The sequence below is a fragment of the Caretta caretta genome, chromosome 11, assembly GCF_965140235.1.
Source record: "Caretta caretta isolate rCarCar2 chromosome 11, rCarCar1.hap1, whole genome shotgun sequence".
Taxonomy (NCBI): domain Eukaryota; kingdom Metazoa; phylum Chordata; order Testudines; family Cheloniidae; genus Caretta; species Caretta caretta.
In genome coordinates, this window is record NC_134216.1 from 40,414,768 (window position 1) to 40,424,273 (window position 9,506).

The window sequence follows — 9,506 nt, forward strand, 5'->3', positions numbered from 1 at the left end:
AGCCTCTTCTCCCCCACAGACCCACTAGATCCACCACCTCCTGTGTAATCCAGACAGGAGCATGTCTGCACAGTGTAGCTGGCATGGTCAGCTGGGTAGTTACACTCAACAGTGGGGAGCTGCTAGGTGTGCTTGCCAAGCTGGGCAACCAGGAAAAGGAATTTCAAAAATTCATGGGGCTTTAAACAGGAGGGGGTGGCTTCCTATCTACCTGATTCCAAAAGAGTTTACAATGGTGACCAGAGCTGTCAGCATGAGTCATTGTGGGGCAGTTCCTGGAAGCCAGTAACTGTCGATGTAAGTAATGCCATGTCTACACTACCACTGTGTCAACCCTGAGTCTATGCCACTTGGGGAGATGATGTTATTAAGGCAGCGTAGCGGAGCACTTACATTGGCAGGATCCAAATTTAAGTGAAGACACAAGGCACCTTACCTTGCTGTGTATGTGTCGACCTAGCCATATAGTGTAGACCAGACCTCAGATCCAGCCTTTCCCTAACATCCAGATAACTAAATGTCTTATCCAGGCCCTCATTATCACATCTCAACTACAGCAATCCCTTCCTCACAGGCCTTCAGAAATGCAGTGTTGTCACTCATATACCCTTTCAAAATACTGCTGCAAAGAAAATGTTCCTGGCTTGTCGCTTTGCCCACATCACCCGTCTGCATTTCTCCACTGGCTGCTGTCCTACAATGCATCAAACACAAACTACTCACCTTGACTTTTAAGGACCTTCCTGGTCTACCACCTCCCTATCATCTCTTAGACATTATCAAGATGTCGACTCCCACTTCTGCTCCGCCAGTGATGCCAGCCTTCATTGCTCATTTGTTAAAATTTCCAACAAGCATCTTCATTCTTTTTCCGATGCAGTTCCTTGTGCATGGGACAACCAATGAGGAAACAAATGGACGGCATGTGGAAGGTCAGTTGCTATGTGCTCGAATTTAGCAATGGATCACGAAGGCTTCCAAAAGTTCTGCTACTATGTCACTGATATTCAGACATAAATAAATTGATTTACTTACTTATGTTAGTTCTAACTACAAGAAATCACTCTGAAGATCGTATAGATGCTGCTTTTTGTTCTGGGTGTTGAAACTGGATATACTTGGTTCTCTGAGGCTGTATCTAAACTGGAAGGACTTTTTTAATCTCCCACCATTATATTACCACTAATACAGATCCACTGGTGGTAGCAACAGTGGGAGCACTCGCATAGACAGAATATTTGTGGTTTTACACCTGTTTAGAGCAGGTCTAGATGACAAAGTGGTAAAAATACCAGTGGACACCTGACCCCAGTATATACTAGCTCTCCCATTAATGCTGTGACTGCTGGATCTGAACTGGCAACAACATAATGGTGGGAGAAATCAAGCATAGATACAGCCCTGGAGTATCAGGTATGCCCAGCTTTAATGCTGATCTTTTTGTTAACATTTTCCATTGTTGCATTAGTTCACAGGCAGCGCCACAGATGGCAGCAGGAGTGGGAGCATTAGCATTGACTGGCTATTGGTTCTGCGCAGACCTAGGCAACACTGTATTTAAAAATGCTGACAGTCAGTCTACACTAGTGCCCTCACCATTGCTATTACTGGTGGAACTGCACTGATGCTAGTGCCGTGGGAAGAGATTTTTACAAAAAGTTCAAAGTAGATACAGGTTTCAGAGTAGCAGTGTTGGGAGGTCTCTTGGTTTTTGGTACTGTTTCTCTCCCTCTATGTGTGAAACTTGCAAGCTGCTAATTGCATTAGTACATTCTAAGACAGAGTCTGTTCTCAAAGCAATTCTTTGTAATAACAACTACTCACACAGAGAGAGATTCAAAGCAATACTCTGTAACAACAGAAACAGCACCCAGAGACTCCCCGCCCTTTCGTTGTATTCATCTTGCTTTGTTAACAATTGTGATTAAAATAGACATAGGATGTATGTGGATGGATGCTTGGTGTGGATAATAACTGAATGATCAGGGAGGTGCCAGCCTAACATTTTGGTGGAGAATTGCGAAAAGGGGAATATTGGTAAAAAACCTCAGTTACTGTAAATATTGGTGTGCACACCAGCAGCTCTATTGAGCTAGGCATTTCTATTAGGTTAACCAGACCTGCTGGCCTCCGGGAAGGTAGCAGGGGACCTGCTGGCCTCCGGGAAGGTAGCAGGGGACCTGCTGGCCTCCGGGAAGGTAGCAGGGGACCTGCTGGCCTCCGGGAAGGTAGCAGGGGACCTGCTGGCCTCCGGGAAGGTAGCAGGGGACCTGCTGACCTCCGGGAAGGTAGCAGGGGAAAAACGCATAGATTAAGCTATGATTTCAGAATCTAGGCTGTGTCACTTGCTAAGTAATACCAGGAGTGACAAAGAGATTGAAATATCCATGTTAAGATGTTTAAAAGAAAACAGGGTAAGCCAGTACCAAAGGGAGGAATGGAGTCAGAAGGAACTCCAACCTCACCTTTCGTTAAAGAAATTACACCTTTTAAACAAATCCGTCAAAAATTTGGGCACAGTCCTTGGACTAAACAAGCCCTAGCTGATATGTCTGCACTATTTCGGACCTAGAGGATAGATTGGCTCAGTATATCCTCATATACAAACCTTCTAGTGCTGCCAAAAGAGATGTAGCAGCAATTTGGTTGTTGTGGGAGGCATGTAAGGATTCTTCCCTCCGCTTGTCTTCATGTAAAGAGGAAAAGGCACAAACGGAAAAGGGAGCAGACAATTGGAAGGTGCTGGCTACAAATACCCAAAGTCAGCTGAAAATAGTGAAAGAGGCACTCCAGGAATACAAAAAGAGTGAAAAAGTTAACTCTGCAGAGGCTGGAGGGACGCAGGTAAAGGGGGAGAAGGTCCTATGTATGGCACCCCCAGGCATAATTACAAAGAGAAAAGAGAGTAAAAAAGTTAACTCTGCAGAGGCTGGAAGGAATTAAGCAGCTAAACTTTGTGAAAATGTTAAAAAGGAAAAGTGTTAGAGAAAGAGCATTCTTGGTTTCTTTGCAGCCATTCTGAAGGAAAAATGGGCCCTTTTCCAAAGGAATGTCTGTAAATTAGCCAGGCAAAAATAAACTATCTAATTAAAATAATTTGACTGGACAATTTAGTCATATTTGCTAAAAGAACATAAGAGGGTTCTATTGGAACTTAACTGCCTCAAATGTATAAAGGGAATGTAAGATGTAAAAAACAGAGCAGTGTGGAAGGGATGTTAAGGAAAAGAAAATGTGTATGTATCTATCTGTGTATGTGTAAATATGTAAGTTCTAAGGACCAATTGGTTTTGTTTTTGTTTTAAATAATGCCACTAAATATCCATTTGACTTTTTAATTCAAAGTTGCAAAACTGACAGACCTTTTTGCTAGACACAGGTAATTAGTGTTGTTTGGCTTTGGGATTTGGCATTTAACTCTTAAAAGATAACTCAATGCTTTACAAAATTTAAAATGTTTTTAAGTTGTGGCTGCAGCAGGGCAGTCCAAATCAGGAGAAAAAAAAATTCTGGATTCTTTTTGTTTGTTTGATTTTTGTTTGTTTTTGTAACAAAATAGCAGATGAGAACTGTAGTAAAAAAAAAAAATTAAAAAAGACAGTGCCCCTCTGAAGCAACAGCAGGGGTGAGGTGCACAAAACAAAAAGAAGCAATGTTAGAAACACTGAGCCTTAAAATGACTCTGAGTAATCAGACTGTCACTTTGATAAAGGTACATGAAAACTCTGTAAGCAAAAAAAAAAAAAAGAAATAGTGACACCTTATGTAAAAATTGATATGGATAACGTTATAGAAGTTAAACTATGGAAGGAATGTGCATTTGCCCCAGAACATGTGCAGGGTACATTGTAGAAGGGGCAAAAGAAATGCAAACATACCATGCTACTTAATTAAAATTCGATTAGGGCTCCAAAGGGAGCAATAATAGGTTGGGTTCTCTTTTTCAGATTGCTGTGTGTTTTGGAAGCAGAAGTTAAAAGTAATCAAAACTCTGGTGAAAGTTGATTGTATCCCTTTTAAGATAGGTTTCAGAGTAGCAGCCGTGTTAGTCTGTATTCGCAAAAAGAAAAGGAGTACTTGTGGCACCTTAGAGACTAACCAATTTATTTGAGCATAAGCTTTCGTGAGCTATAGCTCACTTCATCGGATGCATAAAGTGGAAAGTACAGTGAGGAAATTTTATATACACACAGACCATGAAAAAATATACATTGTAAGGAGAGTGATCACTTAAGATGAGCTATTACCAGCAGGAGAGTGGGGTGGGGGGAGAGAAAACCTTTTGAAGTGATAATCAAGGTGGGCCATTTCCTGCACATTTCCAGGAGTTAACAAGAACGTCTGAGGAACAGTGGGGTGGGGGGAGGAATAAACAAGGGGAAATAGTTTCACTTAGTATAATGACTCAACCACTCCCAGTCTCTATTCAAGCCTAAGTTAACTGTATCCAATTTGCAAATTAATTCCAATTCAGCAGTCTCTCGTTGGAGTCTGTTTTCGAAGTTTTTTTGTTGAAGGATAGTCATTTGAGATCAGAAATCGAGTGATCAGAGAGATTGAAGTGTTCTCCGACTGGTTTATGAATGTTATAATTCTTGACATCTGATTTGTGTCCATTTATTCTTTTACATAGAGACTGTCCAGTTTGACCAATGTACATGGCAGAGGGGCATTGCTGGCACATGATGGCATATATCACATTGGTAGATGTGCAGGTGAATGAGCCTCTGATAGTGTGGCTGATGTGATTAGGCCCTATGATGGTGTCCCCTGAATAGATATATGGGCACAGTTGGCAACAGGCTTTGTTGCAAGGATAGGTTCCTGGGTTAGTGGATCTGTTGTGTGGTGTGTGGTTGCTGGTGAGTATTTGCTTCAGGTTGGGGAGCTGTCTGTAGGCAAGGACTGGCCTGTCTCCCAAGATTTGTGAGAGTGATGGGTCGTCCTTCAGGAAAGGTTGTAGATCCTTGATAATGCGTTGGAGAGGTTTTAGTTGGGGGCTGAAGGTGACGGCTAGTGGCGTTCTCTTATTTTCTTTGTTGGGCCTCTCCTGTAGTAGGTGACTTCTGGGTACTCTTCTGGCTCTGTCAATCTGTTTCTTCACTTCCGCAGGTGGGTATTGTAGTTGTAAGAATGCTTGATAGAGATCTTATAGATGTTTGTCTCTGTCTGAGGGGTTGGAGCAAATGTGGTTGTATTGTACAGCTTGGCTGTAGACAATGGATCGTGTGGTGTGGTCTGGATGAAAGCTGGAGGCATGTAGGTAGGAATAGCAGTCAGTAGGTTTCCGGTATAGGGTGGTGTTTATGTGACCATCGCTTATTAGCACTGTAGTGTCCAGGAAGTGGATCTCTTGTGTGGACTGGTCCAGGCTGAGGTTGATGGTGGGATGGAAATTGTTGAAATCATGGTGGAATTCCTCAAGGGCTTCTTTTCCATGGGTCCAGACGATGAAGATGTCATCAATATAGCGCAAGCAGAGTAGGGGCGTTAGGGGATGAGAGCTGAGGAAGCGTTGTTCTAAGTCAGCCATAAAAATGTTGGCATACTGTGGGGCTATGCGGGTACCCATAGCAGTGCCGCTGATTTGAAGGTATACATTGTCCCCAAATGTGAAATAGCTATGGGTGAGGACAAAGTCACAACGTTCAGCCACCAGGTTTGCCGTGACATTATCGGCGATACTGTTCCTGATGGCTTGTAGTCCATCTTTATGTGGAATGTTGGTGTAGAGGGCTTCTACATCCATAGTGGCCAGGATGGTGTTATCAGGAAGATCACCGATGGATTGTAGTTTCCTCAGAAAGTCAGTGGTGTCTCGAAGATAGCTGGGAGTGCTGGTAGCGTAGGGCCTGAGCAGGGAGTCTACATAGCCAGACAATCCTGCTGTCAGGGTGCCAATCCTGAGATGATGGGGTGCCCAGGATTTCCAGGTTTATGGATCTTGGGTAGCAGATAGAATACCCCAGGTCAGGGTTCCAGGGGTGTGTCTGTGCAGATTTGTTCTTGTGCTTTTTCAGGGAGTTTCTTGAGCAAATGCTGTAGTTTCTTTTGGTAACCCTCAGTGGGATCAGAGGGTAATGGCTTGTAGAAAGTGGTGTTGGAGAGCTGCTGAGCAGCCTCTTGTTCATATTCCGACCTATTCATGATGACAACAGCACCTCCTTTGTCAGCCTTTTTGATTATGATGTCAGAGTTGTTTCTGAGACTGCGGATGGCATTGTGTTCTGCACGGCTGAGGTTATGGGGCAAGTGATGCTGCTTTTCCACAATTTCAGTGTCCAGCCGATGGACACTGGAGTCTTAGGCTGTTTAGAGCAGTGTCTAACTATGATAACAACCTTGCAGAACCTGTGTGTGTGTGTGTATGAATGAATGTATGAATAAATATGAGATTGAATGGAATGTTATAGCTATAACTAACTGCTTACTATGATTCTTTCTATATTCACAATAAATGTGGTATTTTGCCTTTTCCCCTTTAATAAAGATCCTGCTGGTTTTTATTTTATTGGTATAACAGCAGCCGTGTTAGTCTGTATTCGCAAAAAGGAGTACTTGTGGCACCTCAGAGACTAACAAATTTATTTGAGCATAAGCTTTTGTGAGCTACAGCTCACTTCATCAGATGCACAGTTATTGAGACTTGGTCGAATAGATCAAGTTCCTAGTGTAGACAGGACTTAAAAACGATTATCTCCCAAATGTAGGATTCTCAACGGGCAATAAAATATATAATTACAATACTGTCTGGTTAAATTGTTCCCTCGTGAACTGAGTTATTCTGTCTGTACTTAATATTTAGATCATGCAGAAATAAAAGCCTCTCTATCCATAATCACACTTCTGTCAAACTGTCTTCTTATGTTTTTAAGGAAAACACCAAATTTCAAAAAATAAACTTTTTAAAAAATGTGCTTTTAATTGACATCTTTCAATATAGTTTTAAAGCAATGGCAAGCGTGTTTAATGAAAAAAGATGGTCTGGCACATAAGTCGAGTAAAAATGTATAACATGTAAGATATCACTTTTGGTCTTTGCAATTCAACCGCACCTCTGACCGGTTTTTCTTCATATCTAAACTGTACAGCAGCTAGCAATATGATAGTACTCCCTTCGTAGGGCCTACCAATATCCTGTCAAAACCAACTCCTGTCCCTCAATGCACAGTCTATGTATTCTATGAAAGTTGAGGTTGGAAGGTCCCTATAAAACTAGCTGCAGTGGCCAACGCAACTACAACAGCTGATGTAGTACTCAGCGATACTCTCAGCTGCTCTAGTCTCTATGGCTGTTACCCTTCTGCATTGAAAATACAGCTGGTGGTTGCACAGAATGGCAGATTCACTGATCATATCCCTACCCCAAGTCCTACTGCCACAGCAAAGAGGGAGCCCTTACAGAGAGTCCTCTATCCCATGTAGTGGAACCATGCCAGTTGCACTGCAGATAGGGTCTTCTGTTTCTGCAAAACGTGAGGCAGAATTTGCCCCTCAATGAGGTTGCAAGTGTGTAACTGACAGCAGAATTTGGTTTTGGGTTCTTCCCTGCCCTTCAGGAGTCCTCCATAATCCTGATAAAGCCCTGTGATCTCCTCTGTTTTAACCTCTCAGAGTTTCTAATCCTTGCTTAGGTTCCAAACCCAAAAAAAGGAACATAGGACATTATCAGACTGCAGCTACACACATTGAGCAGAGATCTAAACTGAGTTGTCTGCAGTAATGCCCTATCCCTTTCCTGAGTTGATACGGTTAATTTACAACCCTATAGGTAAGTGAGTACACCTGCAGTTCAAATTCTTCCACCCAATGTACATTACTTTGTACTTATCAACATTGAACTTAATCTGCCTTGTGTTACTCATTCACCTAAACTGATTATGTTCCTCTGAAATTTCTCATAGTCCTCTCTGGTCCTGACTAACCTAGTTAACTTTGTGTCACCTTCAAATTCTATTATTTCATCGCTTATCTCCATTTCCAGATCATTAATAAATATATTGCACAACACCAGAACTAATAAAGAGCCTTGAGGCACTCTGCTGTTAACCTTTTGCCATGAGCTGTTTGCATCAGACACATACGTACACCACTTGGGCATAAAAAACCAAATAGTTATATGAAGGGGAGGAGGGACAGCTCAGTGGTTTGAGCATTGGCCTGCTAAACGCAAGGTTGTGAGTTCAATTCTTGAAGGGGCCATTTAGGGATCTGGGGCAAAAACTGGGGATTGGTCCTGCTTTAAGCAGGGGGTTGGACTAGATGACCGCCTGAGGTCCCTTCCAACCCTGATATTCTATGAAGCCAGTCATCTGCAGGAGTCAGGACAGAAATTTGTTCCCCTTGATGTTCTCTATGTTTGGGGGTGATTTTGTTTTTGTTTTGGGGGGAGCAGGGGCTTCCTCCTTTCTTTGAAGCATCAGAAATGGCTATGACTGGAGATGTGACACTGGACGGAGAGAAGTGATGCATTGAGAATTCTCTCTCAGGTGCTTGGCTGAGAGGTGTTGCTCATGTGCTCAAAGATGCAACTGACTGCCTATTCGAGACTGGTAAGGAATTTTCCCTCAGGTCAGGTTGGCCTTGATACTGGGGTTTTTGTTTTTGTGTTCTTTCTTCTTCCTCCATTATTCTGCAGCACTGAGGGTGGGTCACTTGCTAGAATCATCTGGGTAAATTTCACTAAATCAATTCCCTCCTATTGCAAGGGCAGTGGGCATAGTTGCACCTCAGTTCCTCCTGTTCTCTGCCTGTGGCTCATAATAGTTTCATCTCAGGGCTCTAATCAAACATGCCAAACCCATGAAAAAAAAGCAGAAATTGGGCTTGTTTTTGGCTTAATTGGCTTGTGAGTTGCTTGTTGGCTAGTTTTTGGCTTGTAGCTTGTTTGGCCTGTAGGTTGTTGCTTCTTTTTTTTTTTTTTTTTGACTGGTTACTGGCAAGCAGGGGCAAGGGGCAAGCAGGGGCCGGGGCGGGGAGAGAATCAGGGGTGCACAGTGGGCCCACCACAGTCCAGCCTGCACGCTAGGGGAGATCTAGTCACATAGAGTGTTGGGGTTCTTAGGGATTGGCTTGTTTTGACCTTGTTTTGAAATGGGATTAGCTTGATTTTTGGCTTATTGTGAAAGTCAGGGTGCTTATTTACCGCGTGAAAGTTGGCAACTGTGGCTGTAATACTTTAATCTAATTCTGGTTGTTAGCTTGTGATACACAGAAAATCATAGTAGATTAGTTTGAGACTCTTCTAGTCTTAAACTCTGAGACTAAACTGGTTAATGCCCACCCTGGTCACTGTGCAATAGGTGTTCTACCTCCTTAGTTAGACTGCATTTAAACTCTGAATATAGTTAAAGTTTTTATGTGCTCTATTTAATCACTTAGGGAAGAACTTCTAATTATTTAGTTTAATCATCTATGAACAATTACATTTAGAAGTCTACTCCCCCTCAATGCTAAACTCACACATCATTCAAACTCACCTGTGGTCACTCCATCTGTTTTCCTCG